Source organism: Pygocentrus nattereri, chromosome 13, assembly GCF_015220715.1.
Source record: "Pygocentrus nattereri isolate fPygNat1 chromosome 13, fPygNat1.pri, whole genome shotgun sequence".
Classification (NCBI taxonomy): Eukaryota; Metazoa; Chordata; class Actinopteri; order Characiformes; family Serrasalmidae; genus Pygocentrus; species Pygocentrus nattereri.
The window spans coordinates 23696685-23716692 of NC_051223.1; the positions used below are offsets into that span (position 1 = coordinate 23696685).

The window sequence follows — 20008 nt, forward strand, 5'->3', positions numbered from 1 at the left end:
ATTCATGACAGTACGACCACAGAGAGTGGCGCACACCCTTTCTTTTGCAGTTTGGGTGACATTTAACGCACTCTTTTATATTAATAACCGAGACAAGTTTTTCAATCGGAAAAAAAGCATGTCCTTCTAGACCACGCCCACATCCATGCACACGCATTTGTTTTCTTCCAAATCGTTTCACTGCATTTAAATACATATTTTACTGTTCATGCTCACAAATAGACACCGACAGACAACGAAACGTCAGTAGCTCCATAAAACACTGTCTACATGCATCTGACTAATGTGCGTTATTTGCTGGAAATTATGGTTAGAAATGCACACTACTTTAATTTTGAAATAACTTTGAATTAACCTGTAGCTAAAATGCACTTGCCAAAACTTGTCCTAACAGTATTGAGCCTCACTTGTAAAAAGTGATATTACCTGTATACTGATATATCTAGTTAGCTTGATGGCAGTCATTGAGGTTCAATACATCCTTAACCATCTAAAATGTTAGTTTGAAAAATGAGAGTATAGAAAATGTGATGTGAAAATGTAAGTGGATCAAAATGCAACTCAAAAGTCTTTTAAATCCAACACTCAGTGAGTCAGATTGATGTGATTTCTGCTATTTTTAATTTTGATAACATTTTAGACATTCAACATTTAAATCTGCAGTGTTTGGTGCAGAGAAGTTTCACTAATGACACACAAACTTTGGATTTTACTTGAGGATGTATTATAGCTATAATACTACTTAGATACAAAATTCAACATTCACTGCAATTAATGAAGAAAGATATTTTTGAAGAAAATGTTTACAGAAATATTAATATAATGTAATTATTGCAGTACATTCAAAATTCAAAAGTTGTGTATGATTGCTGAAACTTAACTACACCATACACAATTGTTTGTAGTGTTGCGTGTAATACAGCTCAAATGCTATTGAAATTCAAAATTTATAAACGTTAATAAAAAGTAGTTACACAATCATATCCAAGAACTAAAGCTGTGTATGGTGCAGCAAGGTGTCGGCAATGATGCACAGTCTTTGGATTTTGGATATATTGCTGTAACTACTTTTTATTAGTTTTATGTATTTTGAAATTCAATAATATTTAAGCTGCATTATATATATATCACTTAAAACAGATGCCTATGGTGCAGGAAGTTGTCAGCAATGGTGCACAGCCTTTGGGTTTTGGATAATTTGCTGTAACTACTTTTTAGTAATTTTTATGTATTTTGAATTTCAGTGATATTTCAGTCACACCACATACATCACTAAAAACAGCTGTGTATGGTGCAGTGAGGTGTTAGCAATGATGTGCAGCCTTTAGATGTTGGATATATTACTTTAACTACTTTTTATTAATTTATATGTATTTTGAATTTCAGTAGTATTTGAGCTGTATTATATATAATACTACAAACAGCTGTATATGGTGCAGCAAGGTGCCAGCAAAGCTACTTTTATTGATTTTTATGTATTTTGAATTTCAATAATATTTCAGTCGCATTATATGCTCATTAAATACTTATATATACAAAAAATTATATAATCATTAAAAACAGCTGTGTGTGGAGCAGCAGTTTTTCAGCAATGAGGCACAGCCTTTGGATTTAGGATATAATTATGTTACTACATTTTATTAATTTTATGTATTTTAAATTTCAATAATACTTCAGTCACATTATATACATCACTAAAAACAGCTGTATATGGTGCAGTGATGTGTCAGCCTTTAGCTCTTGGATATAATATTTTTATTAACTTTTCTAAATTTAGAATTTCAATAGCATTTCAGCTGTATTTCAAAAGACTGCCATTTTCACCAAATTATTATTTCTAAATATTTCATTATTGCAACTGTAACTTAATAAGAATGTCACAATGCCGATATAAAAAGACTGAAAAAAAAGTTTAAGTACTGTAAAATTTAAGTACTGAAATAGTTCTTTTTATGTTTTTGTAGTTCTTTATAGAACCAGTGCTTTTACTAAAGATGTCATGAAAACCCTCTTTTTGACTGTATTCCTCTGCATATGGTCACAGAAAACAAACAAACAAACAAAAAAAACTAAATTTTTGAGGAAAATATGAATTTTCTTGCACATCATTTGAGCACAGCCAGTCTTTTTCTCTGTGAAAATTTTATGATGAATGTACAAACAATGCTAATGAATTACTTGGCATGAGATCTCTTCACATTAACTTACAGTAGAAATGAAAAACAACTTTACTGTCTCCTATATAAACGACACACTATGGGAATGCGTGTTCTCTCTCTCTCTTTTTCTCTTTCCCTCTCTCTCCCTCTCTCTTTCTCTCTGCTTCCAAAGAGGAGTAAATAGGTCAAATCACATCATATACTGTTGCTAAATCTCTTACTGTCCTTTACAAATCCTGCAAAAAAGATTTTGTGGCTCTGATTGTCTGAACATTTGTGTGTATAACACAAACCTTCATCTTCAAAAAAAAACAAACAAAAAAAACCTACAGATTCCCGAGTGCACATTTCATTTATTGTAAAAGGCTGGATCTTCTGAGAGATGCAGGGTGAGAAACAGAAAAACTCCCTCTAGTGGGAGATGAGGTGTAGACGTGGTGGAGCGTGACCATCCACTCAGTTTGCAGTGGACCATGTGTGCATTTCTTCATATGTGTGTGTGTGTGTGTGTGTGTGTGTGTGTCTGCCTACAGTAAAACACTCCACATTAGGCAGTCAGACACCTGCAGCCCTGCTTTGATGGCAGAGCCAATTACACACACACCAACACACACAAACACACACGCATGAATATATGCTAGCTAAGCCGTGATGAGGCTAATATATTCACACAGTCGTTTTCAGCACATTGGATGTGTTGTTGATGTGGAGATCTTCTCATGTCTGTCATCTAATCTCCTCTGATCGCTTTTTGGCTGAACACTTTCATGTGTGTTTGATCATAGGTGCTCTGGACAATGGACATCACACACCTAGTGCATTTGTTCTGTCAATGAGACAGGACACTTGTAAGACATGAATCCAAAGTAATCAGTTTATAGCTTTAATCCACAAAGTGCAGCCCCTCAATCAAGCGCTCATGTACTTCCATGTTAAAGGGCCCATACCATTTATTTATCCTGTACTTTACTGAGGTCCACTAATGACGTTTCTATGAATTTGTGTACCAAAACCAGCCATTCGGAATTTTTACATGATCATTCCAATCTATTCCATTATGATCTTGGAGTTAAACTCATGACTTCTTCAGACATGTCACAGTGCTAAACTGTTGTTTGCTGAATTGGTAGATATATGTAAATGCACAAAAAGTGGTTTTATAACATCACAGAGATAAATGATTCACAATGAGTTGTTTTTATAGTTAGGTTTCCATATGTGGGCTATATGGACTGGGGACTGAAGGTTTGCATACTAATCTTCAAATGCTAATTTTTTACTAAATATTTGTTCAGATTTGTTAAAATATCATAGCTGTAAAAATATCTTGTATCTCTGAAATTGTCATTTTATAGGAGAAGGGGGGAAATGGGCTTACCAATAATGTGGCTAATGTAAAAGAGTTCATTTAAATTATTTTCTGTTGGTCCATTTGTCGTGAAATTTTCCTACAAGTAAAAAGCAGCGAGCATTTTCAGATGATGTGAAAGAAGGTTCAAATCAAGGTTGCTTTGTTTGGTGTGATGGCGACAAAATGTTTCATGCTTATAATGATGAACAACTTCTATTTTTGTTATTATGGAATGTAAAAGGGCCCTGGAACATGACCAAAATATAGCATAGCCACTAACAGGCTGTAGAACATGTGTGAAAGCTTACAGTACGTGCAGGCTTAACAGCACTATGGCTGCCTGAGGCAGAGTCTTCACACGGAGTGTGTCACTAAACATGCAGTTACTGAAAGCCTACTGCACATACATTCAGTCTTTCAGCGCCTCAACACTGTTGTGCTATACTGAGCATGAATATATTTTCACTTTTTTACTCTGATTGCCCTCTGAAAGATCATTGTGGCTACCAGTTAGCAGACTGCCTCCACAAATGCAAGTGAACAGGAAGCATTTGGAAAAGATGGACACAACCAGAGAGTCCTTTTGTAGATGTACAGTGTAACTCAGCAACATGACCCATCACACACACACCATAATCCCTATATAAATAATCAGTGGTAATGACATGCTCATGGTACTGCGCCAGCTGTGGGTGCCAGCTGCCTACAAGGCATCTGATTCAATAAAGTGGAGGAAGTTCCTTCAAGCACCTTTGCTTTTGTTTTATTTTGTATCAGGACTGCATTCTCAAAGTAAAGACATGCATAAATAATCAGACCTTTCTCAAGCTAAGAAAAAGACATAACTTCAGGTAACCTGATATTTAGGTGGGAGTGATATCAGAAGCTACAGCAGGATAGTTCTGTTTGCTATGTCCCAAGGGAGTTGTCTCCTACTGCAAAAAGATTCTGCAAAACTCCTTACAAAAAGATCTATAGTAATATTGTAAAGCTGTGTTTCTATAGTACTGTATAAAACTTCTATGTTAATCTATAATATGTTTGCCTTTGTAGTAACTTATAATATTGTGTAGTTTTCTACAGTATACTACAGTTAATGTTCAAATATATAATAAGAGTCTCCTAGGAACACTGTAAACTTAAATTAGTTGACTTAAAGAAATCATACAGACTTATTGCATCAAAAAATGAAGTTGCTTAACAGGTTCAAGCTTGAATTGCTTTATATTTTAGTCATAGGTACTTATTTTCCACACTTACACAACAATCAAGGTTAACTCAAAAAGCTCAATAATTTTAAATAATTACAATTGCGCTGGCAGCGCTCTATTTTTTCGATTTGTGTTACTACAGTAAGTAACAAATGGTTGCATATCAAATGTTTGCATATCCTCTTCATGCAATAATGAATAAGTGGATAGGACATGGGTCGTCTGTTTCTGAAAACTCTACTGGCTACATGCATTTTACTTTTCTATTCAGACACTACTTGTGGCTGGTATTTATCAAATGAATGTTTTTCTGGCTAAAGGCTGAACTGGTAAACCTGACTGCAAAACACCATCATGGTGAGAATAACAAAACCATGCACAATGCATCCGAATTTAACATTGTTGCATGAAAATGTGATGTGCTATAACAAGAATAACATTACTAATTAAAAATTAAGAGTTAATGAATAGAAACCACCAAATCTGCAAATAATGCTGGGATGCTTTTTAGGCAAAAGACTTTTAAGTCTATAGGAGTTAACCAAAGTAATAGATTTTAACTCGATTTGAATTGGTAAATTTAACATATGAGTAAAGTAAACCAACAAAATTAAGTAAGTGCAGTGGTTATGTTGTATAATGAATCCTGTAGAAATTCGTGGAGTATTACTATCGTCCTTTTTCCTAAGGGAACTTTTCTGAAGTTGTTGTTTCTTTTCTGTGTACCCTTTACACTGGTGACATTTTTAGAAATTTCCTCACATCAAAGCCTCACCAACTTTTTGTCACTTTTGAGTAATTAATAGCTTTTCTGTTGACTGTAACAAGTCTGCAGCTTTGGAAAGCATAAATTACAAGCTGTTGCACCTCTGAACCAAGATTCCTTTAGGAGTAGTAGGTTATATAGCGATTTTGTAATGGAGTCTGGAGTGGACAGTCTGTAACTTTTAAAACTTGACCAGAGCAGTAAAAAGTAAATGATGGTCTCTCTCAAGCTGGCCAGATGGAGTGAGACAAGTGGAGCTGAGGGAGATGATGTGTTACATTAACACCAAATTAACATCTCACTGGGTCTGTCAGCACACGTGTTTCAAGAGTGTTGGGCAATGATAGATTTAGCCTCTCTTTGCATTTAGCATCACAGTTCTGTTTGATGCATCTGTTTCCAATATGGACAATGCTTAGTGGAAGTGAATTACAGTTGGGGTTTTAGTGCTGTTCTTTAATGATTTCCCCTGAGTGCATGTCTCATAGGCAAAAAACTACAAAATACTGTATTTACCAGGCTGATTGTGACATAAGCTAAGCTTGTCCCCAGTGAAATGGAATGCAGTTTTGCATGATTGATTGGTGTGCTTGGCATGGTATATAAGCTGTCTTGGATGCTATTTGACTGCAATCATATTGAAAGAGAGAGGGATCGAGATAAGACCCCTTTTAAGCCACGGTCACAGAGGTCATGACAGAATACCACTGTGCAGATGTCACTGGTTGCTTTAGCCATAGAGTGAGCAGCTATACGCTTGCTGACATTATGCCCAACAAGCTGGACATGCATGCTCTCCCACACACTCTCCATTGTTTGTATGAAGAGTATGTTATAACTATGTATTATAGCCTATGACATCTATACATACATATACATACATATACATAAGTACAAACTTATATATATATATATATATATATATATATATATATATATATATATATATATATATATATATATATGTATAAGCAATTACCGAGAAAAGTAAAAACCAAACACAGAAGCTGCTGGTGTTCTCAACATCAATGACGTTGAGTCCCGACCTCAACATCATTGAACATGTTTGGGAATTTTGAGAAATGTGAGCAGTAGAAAATGCAACCGACTTCTAAGACATAACTTTAAATGAAGAATGTACCTGCAGATTTGTTTGAAAAACACAAGGTGGACACACTAAATACTTACAAAAATGGATATATTTAGTTGTTGAGGTGGTGTAATTTCCTGTCAAATATGTTTAAGAGGGTGGCCTCTGATTTCTGTACAGTACTGCAGAAAGAAAGCATACTGTGCATTTATTGATTTTCACATGTTCTTATACTGCATGCAAATAGTAGTAAAAAATCATTGCCAGTGTCATTTTCTGACTACTTGCCTCATTCCAAAACAGATCACACTGCCTGTCCCCCCTTTAATATTCCACGCAAAAGCCTCTCCTCCTCTAGCTGTATACATTTTTAACAGTGATCCAAGGTGAGTTCGCTCACTCTCAGTGTCAACCTCATATTGCAACCTAATGATTGTTTTTCCAATTAAACAAGCTGTGTGGAGAAACTTTGATTCTTTTCATGTGCACAGTTTCCTTAGAAATAACCATGCTACATTTGACCTGTATATTACTGATCACAATAAGGGCCAGTTCACCTGCACAACTGCAAAATGAGTGCATGGAGGCAGTTTGACAAGTCTGCTTCAACAAGCCACAATCAGACAAGGAGATAATTACATTCTTATTCCTATTCCTAATTGAAATAAACAAGACTGGCTTCACCTTTAGATATTAAAGTTGTCATCATCATTTATTAGCTGTATGGCAGTGTGGACATAAGTGGAAGCTAACTATGATGCATTAGACACACTCCAAACAGTTGTGAGTGGACATTAACCAATGATAATATTTTGCTGGGGGTGGGGGCAAAATAAAGGTCTCCTTATATTCACTACATGAATACTAGAGGACACGTGCACAAAAACGCTCAAACATAAAGATCCTGTCCACTTGCTTACAGCTGTACTTTGCATGTACATCACATATTCACTTGTAAACATATGTATGTACATGTACGTTTGTTATGGCCTCAGGTTTTCCTTCCTTCCTTAAGTCAGTACATCTTGAGGAATCGCTCAGAACAGACTTCACTCTTCTATGACCTTGGTTAATGTAATAGGCTAGGCTGTGTTCTCGTAATAACAAGAAGTAGATTTTTTCATATCATGTTCCTTGTGTGTGTTTGCACTATATCTGTCCGCAATTGATTTATTTATGCTAATAATTCCTTTCTTCCCTACTCTTTTAAATGAGCCCAGTGTACTGTAGTTTTGATGTCTCTGCTTTTGCTATAATAAACTCACTCTGCTCCACCCCCCTGTATAATTGCATTTCCTAACACAAGACTTTCTCTGACTGTAACTAATCCTTAGAGAAGATACGCTCCAGATACATAAGACGGTCCCTGCTAAAATATTGACAGACGTCTGTGGCTCAGAGCAACTTTGCTATCTATATAGCCTGTAAAGGCAATAAAGCTGACATTGACATTCACGCACTGATCACTTCCAAATAGCACTTCTCGAGTTTATAAATGAATATTGTTGCTGATTACTCTTCACAGGTAAGTGTCACTCTGTAGTGACTGCTGTCTGATTTGCTTTTCCTCTCTTTCAAGGAATTGTATTAGTGACTGAACTACAACTGACAGCAGCACACCTGTTAACCACACTAGGTTCAGCCCTGCAGGCATCTCCTTTGAAACCCAAAATTGTAATCCCTCTCTGTGCTCACAGCAGGTACAAAAGAGACAAACAAAATGGATTAGATCACACCGGTCCAAACAATCTATCCCAAAAAAAGAGCTATGATCACCCAGATCCAACCAATGCATGCCTAAAGGTCTCAGTGTCATGTCTCTATGAGCCAGACAGATATTCAGAGAGTTTTCTTACCTGCACTGGTTGGATGCATCCGAGCCTGACCTCGAGCAATTCATTCTTCCACTGCACGTCTCTTCTGTCCCCTTCTCCGTCTCCCCTCCTTCGTGTTCTCTCTCTCCTCCTTTTGGCCCCTCTCTTACTCCCTCTCCCTTACTCACTTTCACAGTCTTCTTTTCTGTGCACTTGTGTGAGTCTAGTGATAGTGGGAAAGCAGTGACGATCCCAGTGGCATGCCTATATCCTTGGCATGGAGGGTCAAGTTGCGCCTGGTGATGATAGGCAGATGAGGAAAAGGATGGGAGGAGGTGAGAGAAAGGTCCCAAAACAAGGAGCGACGCTGTTGGCAGCTTTACTGCCTCGTGATGGCAGTGTGAGGCATCTGGAGGATTGCAGTTGCAAGTTCTGACTGGGAAAAGGTGCGAGTGCAGGTGGGGAACCGAGTGGAGCCGAGTATGGAAATTCCCTGCCAGAAGTGTATATGCGTGATAGAGAGAGAAGTGAGAGGGTGGATTTGTGAATGTGTGTCAGACTCTATTTTTGCGGCTTACTTGAGCCTTACTGCCACAATTTAGTGTCTGAATCTATGTGTATATTGCAAGAACATGAATGGTGTGCCAGAAAGTCCCAAATCTAAATCCCAAAGCTCACATGCTACACCTTCATCCTCAATCAGCTTCCTAATCCATAGCCACTAACTGCTTCACTGCAAGCAACCTACTTATCCAGCCTTGAGGAAAAATAATGATAAAATTACAAGGAGGTCCGGAAAAAATTTATTAAACTGATTAAAACAGATGGTGAGAATCAGAGAAGATCCAGAATCTGACCTCTTCTGCTCCGGCTTCTGCTGTCTTTTCTGATGCTTGTGCAAAAAAAAGTCCATAGAGATGCAATTACTTTTGGCAAAACCTTGGCAAAAGTTTACCTGTTGCTGTTCTTTGTGATTTGGTCCAAAAAAATCCAGTAAGTTTGTTACAGAAGTCCTGTATCTTGTCACAAAAAATTTTTGATGCTACTTCCCCAAAGCTTTCCAGTGTTCCACTTTCAGATGCAATTGTGGAAGCAGTGATGGCGATCCATACATGAAGCAGCAGGTTGTGGACTTTTCTGTGTGTCCAGCTTCTGTAGTGGTTGTGCTTCAGTGGCCTGTCAGGCATGTAGAGTTGCACTCATGCATGCTGCTCTCCATGCCACGGCACCACAAAGCCTTCTGAGCCCTAATCATGATGCTGTACGGATTTATCCTCCCTCACATATCTCCCTCCCTCCTCACCATCACTCTCCCCCTCTCCCTCTCTCTCTCTCTCTTACTATGCTGTATGTCTGAGCTCCTCCCCAGTAACCATTCTTTAGTGCTCTCATTACTATAGCTTTCTGTATTCAGACCTTTACAGCTTTTTATTTTCATTCTTGTATTTTTTCTTATAGCTCTGTTTCTCACAACCTCTTGCAATCAATTTTCCTCTCCCGTTTTTTATTATTATTTTTCCTATTCCTATTTTAAGCCTCTGTCCTTTTTTGTGAAGAGCTGGTATGAAGGACAGGTCTTGCTCTGGCTCTTCGAATCTTTTGTTTGAGTCATTTTCTCTCATTAATCCCTTCCTGTACTTCCCTTTCTCTCCCAACTATCCTTCATCCTATTTTACTGACTGTTTTTTCTTCAGGTCCTGGGTTTCTTATGCTGGTGTCATTCAGTTCAGTTTTCCTTAGAAATTTCACTGAAAACTCCATTTCCAGGCATCCTCTGGAGTTTGCTTAATGGGTCTATAATATGGAAAACATAGCCCTTTAAAAAAAGTTGGATATACAGTATTATGAAAATGAAGTTAGTTTCAGTATCCTTCATTCCCCAGTCCATACTGCCCTCATATCAAATTTAAGCTTCAAAGACAGCTCATTTAAACCAATGCATTTACATATGTTTATTTAGCCTACAGCAGCTTAGCACCACATGTTCATGTTGAAGTTATAAAGAGTGTTTCAGGCTGGACTACTTTTTGGATGAGGAACAATACAGGGCAGCCAATTGAAATAGTGGTAACTTACATATATATATCAGTTGTAAAGGTACAGTAACAACAGCACTCTAAGAGATAAAGAGAGGTTGGAAAGAAATAGAGGGGAAATGGTCATGTAAAAATACGCAGACTAAGGTGGCAGAGAAGACTAAATGAAATGCCAACCACAAACAAGCTGCCAAAAAACCCCATCAAAAATCATCAAAATGACTACACCAGCACTTTTAAATAATAAACTTTTATAACTACTAAAGCAGAGCTGCGACATGTTAGACAGCTAACAAGCCAGCCAAGTTAACCATGAACATACTGGAATTTGAATCTCTGTGGACTTCTGTCAGTGATTTTCCATCACAGATATTCCATCCCCTTTGAGAGTCTTCCAGAAACATTTCCATTGTGTTGTGGCTCACTGCTTTGCAGTGTTTCCGGAGTTGAATGGGTTTTCTGTATTTTCAGCGCATTTTTTAAATGTAGTTCATTTGTAGCTGTTTTGAGTGTTGCATTTTTAATTGTACTCTGTAAAGGTTATGTTGGCCACCATAGAAATCACATTTTGGTGCTAGAAGCTACACACAAACCACAAAGTAGACTATATGGGGGAAAGAAAATAAAATATGATATACCCATTAATTAAATTTGATCCTGCCAATTAAGTTCCATCCTTGTATTTGTCTACAATGTAGGCATTCATATTTGGTGGAAGTTTGGATACGTAAGCTGTAATCAGGGTAGTGTAGAGTTAGGTTTAAAAATTCATATGTCATGAAATCACACAGCACTAGTGGGTCTTTAAGTACAACACTGGTAAGTGTTATAATGCTTGTCTAGCCTGTCTCATTGCTGACATGTTTTAAAATAAATGTGCTTAATGCTATGACGTCTTTTACTCCTGTACATCCCGTTGGGGGAAGAAAGCCAGTGAGACGCTGTCACCACTCTTCACATCGTTCATGCTTCACAAACGTGTTTCTCTTTTTGTTTATCCTCATTCTGTTCCCTCCATTTTTCTACTGTGCATTCGGGCAGACTTTAAAGAGCTCCCGTCTCCTTTCATTCTACGTCAGCTCAAAAGAAAGTCTGTAAATTGTCTAAAGTGCTTTGTGCACATGGTAGCTTTCAAGCAAAGCTAAAAATACACTGGAGCTATTTTCGAATAGGCCAGGTGATGACATGCTGACAGGTGCAGCAGCTAATGTCTCATTGCTTTAAACATGCTGTAGTACAACATGACTTAAACCTTGCGTGAAGCTGACACAATCACAGACACGCTGCATATAAACAAGTATATTTGTACTTCTTATGGGTTTAAGGCAAGAATTGTTGTATTTAACTTATATGACATTATTTGACTTTTTTACTTGGTATTATTTACAAGTCATATTTATCTTGTATTAAACTTTTGCTTTTTTCAAGGTTGTTGCATGGCTGTGGTTTGAACGGTCTTGATGATTTGACGTCTTTCATCTGATGGCGAGCAGTTTTGTTTCACGTTTATATCCCAGATGGTATATATGCCAAGTGAATGTTTTATAGACACACTTACATATGATCTGCAGCTCTCAGACTAGTGTTTCCCTGATTGGACACATTTCATTCAACTCAGTTATTTAGGTTTAGTATGTGTGCTTGAGCAGGACAATAACAAACTTGTGCAGGATTCGGGCCCTTCCTGATTGGAATTGGTGGCTTCTGATGTAGAATATTTTAAAGGCTTTTGTCACTCACCTTCATTGAAATTGTTAACACAGTCACGAGTCATAATGTTAAAACAAGATGCATTCACTTGCAAGGCCATGTGCTGCGGCTGGACTGTCATGTTGTTATTGATGTGAGTTCTGGGCCCCTCGAGTGGAGCTAGTTGTTGCATGTATCATGTCAGACCTGTGGGAGAGGCTGTGTGGGGTCAGGTGTTCCCACAGGGCTCAGGTGGAGTCTGCCAGCCCATCAGGTATCTGAGCGGCAACGACCAGCATGCCCAAGGCGACGACTGGCTGCCTTTCACTGCATCAGTTGGACCGCAAAAGCGAAAAATAGTAACAGTGTGGGAATATATAAATATTGCCATGCATATAAATAAATCCACTCTTTTATCTTTCATCTATGAAATGTGACATTTCTGAATATTTGCTGCTGTGCGGTTAGCTATTATTAGCAAGCCTTTGGTAAGACATGGCAGGAAATAAAGAAATAAAGTGCATTAGGGTTAACTTTGCTGTCTGATTCCCAGGAGGAGCATCCAGAAGAATGCTGATAAGCCTTGGTTTTGACCGATGAAAGTCAACTGCATGCCATCAGTGTTTGCAATTATTCCGCTGGGAATTTAATGAACAGAAAATATGGCTCACCAGGATCTTTGAATAAATTGCACAGTTAATGATGATTTTCCATTGAAAATCCTTTATAAGCTCAATACTAGACTATCTGCCAGTTGCCTCTAATGAGTGTTTACGTACAGTTGACATTTCTGTTCACTAGTCAATTCATTTCTTTTTTCTCTATGCCTTGCATTTGGAGGAAAAGTTATTGCATCCTGCTGAATTTTTATGATCAGTGACTTGAGATGGACGCCTTCTTTCCTTTTCTGATTGATTTACAAATTAAGACAGCTAATATAAAGACGTCACATTTGATATCATGAAAATTTGAAAATGATGCTTTGGGAATATTGGTTCAGTGAGCTGTGAATCATGTGCATGCAAGTTAATTAACCATAGAAAATGAGCATCACACTCATCAGAGGGAAAATACAATCTCTGTTTCATCTTGATACTATGTGTGGACAGAAACACAAAAGGAACAAAAACACTTCTTTATCCAGTTGATCTGAATTTGATGAATTTCAGGTTGCCAGCTCTCAATGATTGATTGTGAAATTCAAAGAACTGATCAAGGTTTTCTGGAATAAAAATTAAATACTTTTATTATTTATATGTGTGGGTTTAATGTTCTTTGACAGAAGAAGGTCCATAATGGCTTATGTTTGGTTGTTGCCACTACGGCCCTCTCATGACAGCTCAGAATTCTCTATTCTATGTGAGCCATAGCAAATTATCTGTCTAATTTGATGCTACAAATTAGGTCTTGCTGGAGGACAAAAATGGACCCCCCAGAAATGTATATTTTTATTCATTTAATGTAAAGTTCCAGATTAACAGCTGAGTTCATAGGAGCAGTAAAGTACTCCATAAAAATGTTCAAGGATTGGTTGCAGATGGAGTTGGCAACCCTAGGTGAATGACTAAGGTTTTGTCCAGTGGGAGGTCATATAAAGTAATAGAACTAGCTTTTGGGCAGTAATTCTGAAGAAGTCACAGAAAGTCACAGGTTCAGACTCTAACACAATAGAGTAGTGCATCTAATCCAAAGGAAAAGCTACATTAAAACCAACCTAAATTAAATTGTGTCTTTCACATACACCCTTTATTTATTTGTCTAAATGCTATGAATTGTTCCGAAAATACAACAAAATGTTGCAAAAGTTATTGTGCATCAGTGTCCTTTGTTCAAGTACTAGAGACTTCTTAGAGCACTCTCAGTATTTCAGAGAATTGGTTTGAGAGCATGTCACTGAATTGGAGGTTTATCTGTGAAGGTGCGAATCCTCTTCTGACTGAGCGAGGGGTTGCTCACAGCTCACAGTGTGCAGGCTTCTGCCATATTTCTATGACAGAATTAGGTTCCCCAAAGTAACCCTGCACCTCTCCTGCTTTTACATTGTGATACTTCTGTACTAAATGTGTTTCTCTATTATCTGTGTCTGCTGACTGGTGATACTGGAACAGGCAAAAAATTCTTGCTAGAAGTGTCATGTCATCCTGTAGTTCTTCACTCACTCTATATTATTCCATTGTCAGAGCATTATTAATGTAAACACTATAAATGTTTTGACTGCATGTTTCATTTTTAAACATTCTAAAAGGTCAGTTGGATTTACAGTCATCTTCATTGTCATTGGCCACTGTGGTAAAGAAAAAGGTCAAGGAAAAATGTAAAACCTTTTAATCAAAATCAATTTAGTCAAAGGACGCATATACACTCATAAAATACGTAGAAATTCTTATGAAAAAATTAACCGAAGCATATTCATCAGATACATTCAGAAACTTTTGAGGGGTTTTCCATACTCCACTTCCTGTTTTACTGGGGTATAAATATGAGGTGACACAAAGGCCAAATTCCCTTCATCTCATTCATCTACGTGAGGATGAATATACAATGAAATGAGACTAAAATGTGTTGGCCTTCAGAAATCAGGCAATTGCTATACAACATAGCTACATGCCAGAAAATGCTCATATCCACTGTTGTTTGGGCAATAATTAAAAAGTTTAAAACACTGGAGAATTAATGAATATGCCTGGAATGAGGACAGAAGTGTAATTTGCCCCATGCACAGTGAGGAGGATGGTTAGACAGTGAAACTTTTCATCCAAGAATCACGGTTGAAATGGTAGCATCTGGGGGTCATCAAACAAACTAAAGCTACAATTAGACACCAACTTCAAGCCAAAAAACTATTTGGAATGCATGTCAGAAGAAAGCTTTTTCTTTCATATAACCATACTTAAGCCCCTAGAGTTTTGTAGAGTGTGGTGGCATTCAGTGTTGGCAACAAACACTCAAGGTGGGCTTTGTGTAAAGAAGTATGGTTATACAGAAGAGAATCCCATCCTCACTTTTATTGGTGAAGGATCTGTGATGTTTTGGGGTTGTTTTCCTCCAGAGGCCCTGGGAACATTGTTAGGACTCTATGAAATACCAGGAGATTTTATAGAAAGTCTGTCTGTCTCTGCCAAAAAGCTAAAAATGAGCTGCAGATGGATCTTCCAGTAGGACAATATGAGCAAATTTGTTTCAGTGACAACAGAATCGAGCTTTTTACATGGCCACCCAAACTCATTGCTGTTGGCAAAGGGAGGTTCCACAGAGCACTACATGCAGGAGTGCTAATAATTGTCAATAATTATGGTTTTGCATTTTATTAAGTTTTTTTTTCCTAAGCTTATTTCGATTAAAACTTCATTTCTCTCATATTTTCAGAGTGGCGTAGAGTTAATTCACCACATGAGTTAATCTCATGGCCTGTTGAGTTTAACTGATTTTTACCCAGGGTGCCAGTAATTATGAAGTTGACTGTGTGTGTGTGTGTGTGTGTGTGTGTGTGTGTGTGTGTGTGTGTGTGTGTGTGTGTGTGTGTGTGTGTGTGTGTGTGTGTGTTAGCACGCAATTCTTAAAGCAGAGGAAGTCCAGTAAATCAGTCCATGGAGGGTGAAGGAGAAGCGTAGGGCTCGAGGGAGGTCAACCCCAAACAATAGCCCTCCGAGACAAACCAGAGGAAGAAACATTCTCTGAGACAATGAACATCCTGTACAAGCACATCGGGGAAACAATCACATATTGTCCTTGAAAGAGCTTACACACATTTTGGATGAAAGCAAGGAGTATTGGACGGTGGATCTTCTTTCCAAAAATAGCTTGACAAGTCTCTTAAACAGATTAAATTAATTGCAAATTAATTATTTAGAGCTAGATAATACAGACTTGATTATCTCACTTTTATGAGGACAGAGAGGTTTATTGGGATCACAGCAACCAAGAAATTGACAACTGGATAGGTGTAATGATCATAAAGCCTGAGGTAGCTCTTTTTTTACTGACCAGATGGCAGCCTGCTAGGCTGATGAGTTTGGCTCCATATGCACAGACACACCTGCGGACTGTCTGCTCCCTGCACACTGGGCTGGTGTGCAGGACAAGACAAAGTGGCCAAAACATAGTCACTCAATAGTACAACTCTCTACAAACTCTTTTAACAACATAGCCTGGGGTGAAAGCCTATTAACACCTGTTCTTGCTAATTTCTGTGAGACCAGGATGTAAATCAAGATATCAGTTCCAAAATGCTAGCAAAATATCAAGTTAGGTTAAAAAAAAGTTTTTTTTAAATTTGCAAAATGATAAGCTATGGCTTAATATTGGTGTCTTGCGTGTATTTAAGAGGTGGTATACAGTATCTAAATTAATTTTTACAATTTTTTTTCTGTTTTCTGTCAAAACCTTGTTTCTCAAAAAAGGAAAAATACAAAAATTAAATGAGATTTTATTTAATGTCAATTTGCACCATTTCAATTGGCTCATCCATCATGAAGTGTGCACACAGTGTAAAGGTCAGCTGGTACTTTTAAGTGGTGTACAAAAGTGGGAATTACAAAATTTCATGTGTCCGCAACAGTAATGTAAAGCAGAATACATAATATTCTGCTGACGGAAACCCTCATGGCCTTCTGTGCCTTCAAATCCATGTCTGTTGATTTTGGTTCATTTTTATTCAGCAGAATCATGCTTGTATTAACAACCACACTTCCACTTCTGATTCAAGAATTTAACACTTGTTTTGTACTTGCAGAGTTTACAACCCTACTTCCAAAAAAGTTGGGACATTGTGCAAAATGTAAATAAAACCAAAATGCAATGATGTGCAAATTATTTAAACCCTATATTTCATTGGAAAAAGTGGAAAGACTGTTGAATGTTGAAACTGATGTTGAATCAAATGTTGAAACTGAGAAATGTTACTGTTGAAAAATATATGCCCATTCTGAATTTTATGTCAACAACACGTTTCAAGAAAGTTGGGACAGGGTCATGTTTACTGCTGTGTTTCATCACCTCTTCTTTTAACAACAGTCTGTAAGCATTTGGGAACTGAGGAGACCAATTGCTGTAGTTTTGAAAGTTAAATGTTTTTCCATTCTTGTCTGATATAGGATTTCAGCTGCTCAACAGTTCGCAGTCTCCTTTCTCAAATTTTTCATTTCACAATGCAGCAAATATTTCCAGTGGTGACAGGTCTGGACTGCAGGCAGCCCAACTTAGCACCTGATCTCTTATACTACTGAGCCATGCTGTTGTAGTACATGCAGAATGTGGTTTGGCATTGTCTTGCTGAAATAATCAAGGCCTTCTGTGAAAAAGATGTCATCTAGATGGCAGCATATGTTGCCAAAACATGTATATATCATTCAGAATTAATAGTGCCTTTACTGATGTGCACATCACCCATACCATGCACCCCTACACCTTCATGAATGCTGGCTTTCAAACTGTGCACTGATAACAAGCTGAGTGGTCTTCAGCCCAGAGGATACAGTATCCATGATTTCTAAAAAGAATTTCAAATGTTAATTCGTCGACCACAGGACACTTTTCCACTTCACCTCCGTTTTTAATGAGCTTGGGCCCAGAGAAGGTTGGATGGCTTCTTCTTTGCATTTTAGAGTTTTAGCTTGCATTTGTGGATGCAGCAACAAATTGCTTTTACAGACAGTCATTTTCAAAAGTGTTTCTGAGCCCATGCAGTGATTTCCGCTGCAGAATCACGTGTTTTAAATGCAGTTCCGCCCGAGGGCCCAAAGATCACAACCAGCCAATACTGTTTTTTTTTTGTTTTTCTTTTGCATACAGAGATTTCTCAAGATTCTCTGAATGTTGTAATGATATTATGTACTATAGATGATAAAAGCAAAACTTCTTAGCTATTTTACATTGAGAAATGTTATTCTTTAATTGTTGCACTATTTGCCCAAAGAGTAGTGAATCCCTGCTCATCTTTACTTCTGAAAGATTCAGCCTCTCTGGGATCCTTTTTTATACTCAGTCATGTTACTGACCTGTGGCCAGTTAACTGTCAGGTGTTTTTTTAGCATTACACAACTTTACCGACCTTTTGTTGCCCCCGTCTCAACTTTTTTGGAACGTGATGTTGGCATCAAATTCAAAATGGGCAAATGATTTTCAAAAAATAGTATAATTTTTCAGTTTTAACATTTGATATGTTGTCTTTGGACTATTTTCAATTAAATATAAGGTTTATATTTATCATAATACAAATGATTTGCACATCATTGCATTTTGTTTTCATTTACATTTTGCACAGCGTCCCAACTGTTTTTGGAAATGAGGTTCTAAACTCTGCAAGTACTATAGAAACAAAAGTGTTAAATTCTTGAATCAGCAGGCAGAAAATTGGTAAGAATCTAGATTCAAGAACCGTTTTTCTTAGTGGTATCTAGGAAGATTAGGTAGCTCTCCAATTGGTTACAGCAAATATTTAAATATTTGCTAATATGTCTATCACAAGCTTCAAGTAAAACATGGAATGTCAGATGCTTTCTATTGCCTGTGTTTAATCTAGAACCGCCACATTAAACCCTGCAGCAGTTAATTTATGGTGCCGAAATGTACTAGCATGTGACTGCTGCGTTGTTCAAGATGAAATAGAAAATTCTAACTTTAGCCTTTTTAGGAAATATTGATGTGAATTGCCATTAGCTTAGAGCTAACAAACTACAAGAATCCTACTGGAACGCTTTCAGAAGTTAACATTATGGTTGAGGTGGGTTTTTCCCTCATATTTTTAACATGTTTTGATATTTATGGCACAAACTGAAGGCCTAGATCTATAATTATCCACCGGTACTCTATATGAATATTCATAAAAGAATTAATGACTGGGCCAGTGGGGCCAGTGCCAAAAGACCTTTTACTATTAGGGGCCTTGGGGGTCCTTACAGCTCAAAGAGTGGAGATGGATGAAGTGTGTAATGACTTAAATATGTAACGACTAAATAAGTTAAATAAATGCCTCTCAGCACTCATCGTATCATTAATGGCTCCTTATGAGAAATAATCTTTTTTTTTTTTTTGTAACTGTGATCCTTTTTTATTGTAAGACGTGTGGGGGGCCCAAGAGCTTTGTGTGACTATGATTTAAAGATCTAAGGAAGTCTTACATCTTATTGTGTGTAGGTGTGTAGACCTTTGTTGAGTTCTTACATTCTCAGTTGTATTCTCAGATGGCCTTTCCAGTTGTTGACCCTGCCTTAACTCATCACTTTGAAGCAAGTCCATTTGAAGGCCAATTGACCAGTACATGAGGGGGTTTCCATTCTTCAGGCCACTAAAAATGATCCCATAACTCCCACTTGACATTTCCACTTATCTGAAGCACTACTATATATGGGAATAAGCTTGTGTTACCTGTCTGCTTTTACCCACCCATGTTTGGGTGAGCCTTTTGTTTTATGGTGTCAAGGTCATGCAACATAAGTTTCAGAATGGGCCTGTCCTTAAGACTCATTTATCAGTGTGCTCTTGAGAGTTTCCTATTCAAAACCATGAACCCACATATCCAAAGACAATGTCTCTTCAAATTCAGTTTTCAATTCATTGGATTCAGTAAACTTAGTTTTGACGTTCAGCTTTGGAACATGTGGAAAAAGCTTTTTTATTTCACACAGTTAATAATATCTTAAGGCAAACATGTACAATACATAATACAAGTTGTATAGGCAAATAGTTAGAAGCGTCATCTATCACTAAGGCACCAAGAGCCTTGCTCCAATCATTAAGCTATCCTTAATCCTCATTCATTATTTTTTTCCCCAGTGTTTGTCAGTATTACATTAGTTGGATCTCTTTGGAGACACCTGGCAGTCTTTTCTAATAAATTTGGATCTCTGTAGGCTGCAGGACTCAAATCAGTCTTCCAGCGTGATAAGCACGCC

At 37.4% G+C, this 20008-nt stretch overlaps 1 protein-coding gene across 1 annotated transcript in view; it reads right to left on the reverse strand.

Annotated features, from left to right (window-relative positions):
• grin2cb (glutamate receptor, ionotropic, N-methyl D-aspartate 2Cb) overlaps positions 1-9615 on the reverse strand; it is a 50139-nt gene extending 40524 nt beyond the window's left edge. Inside the window, exon 1 of the mRNA XM_017724331.2 lies at positions 8434-9615. The gene's annotated coding sequence lies outside the window, so the exon portion shown is untranslated. The remainder of the gene's footprint in view (positions 1-8433) is intronic.
• Between the last annotated feature and the right edge of the window lie 10393 nt (positions 9616-20008).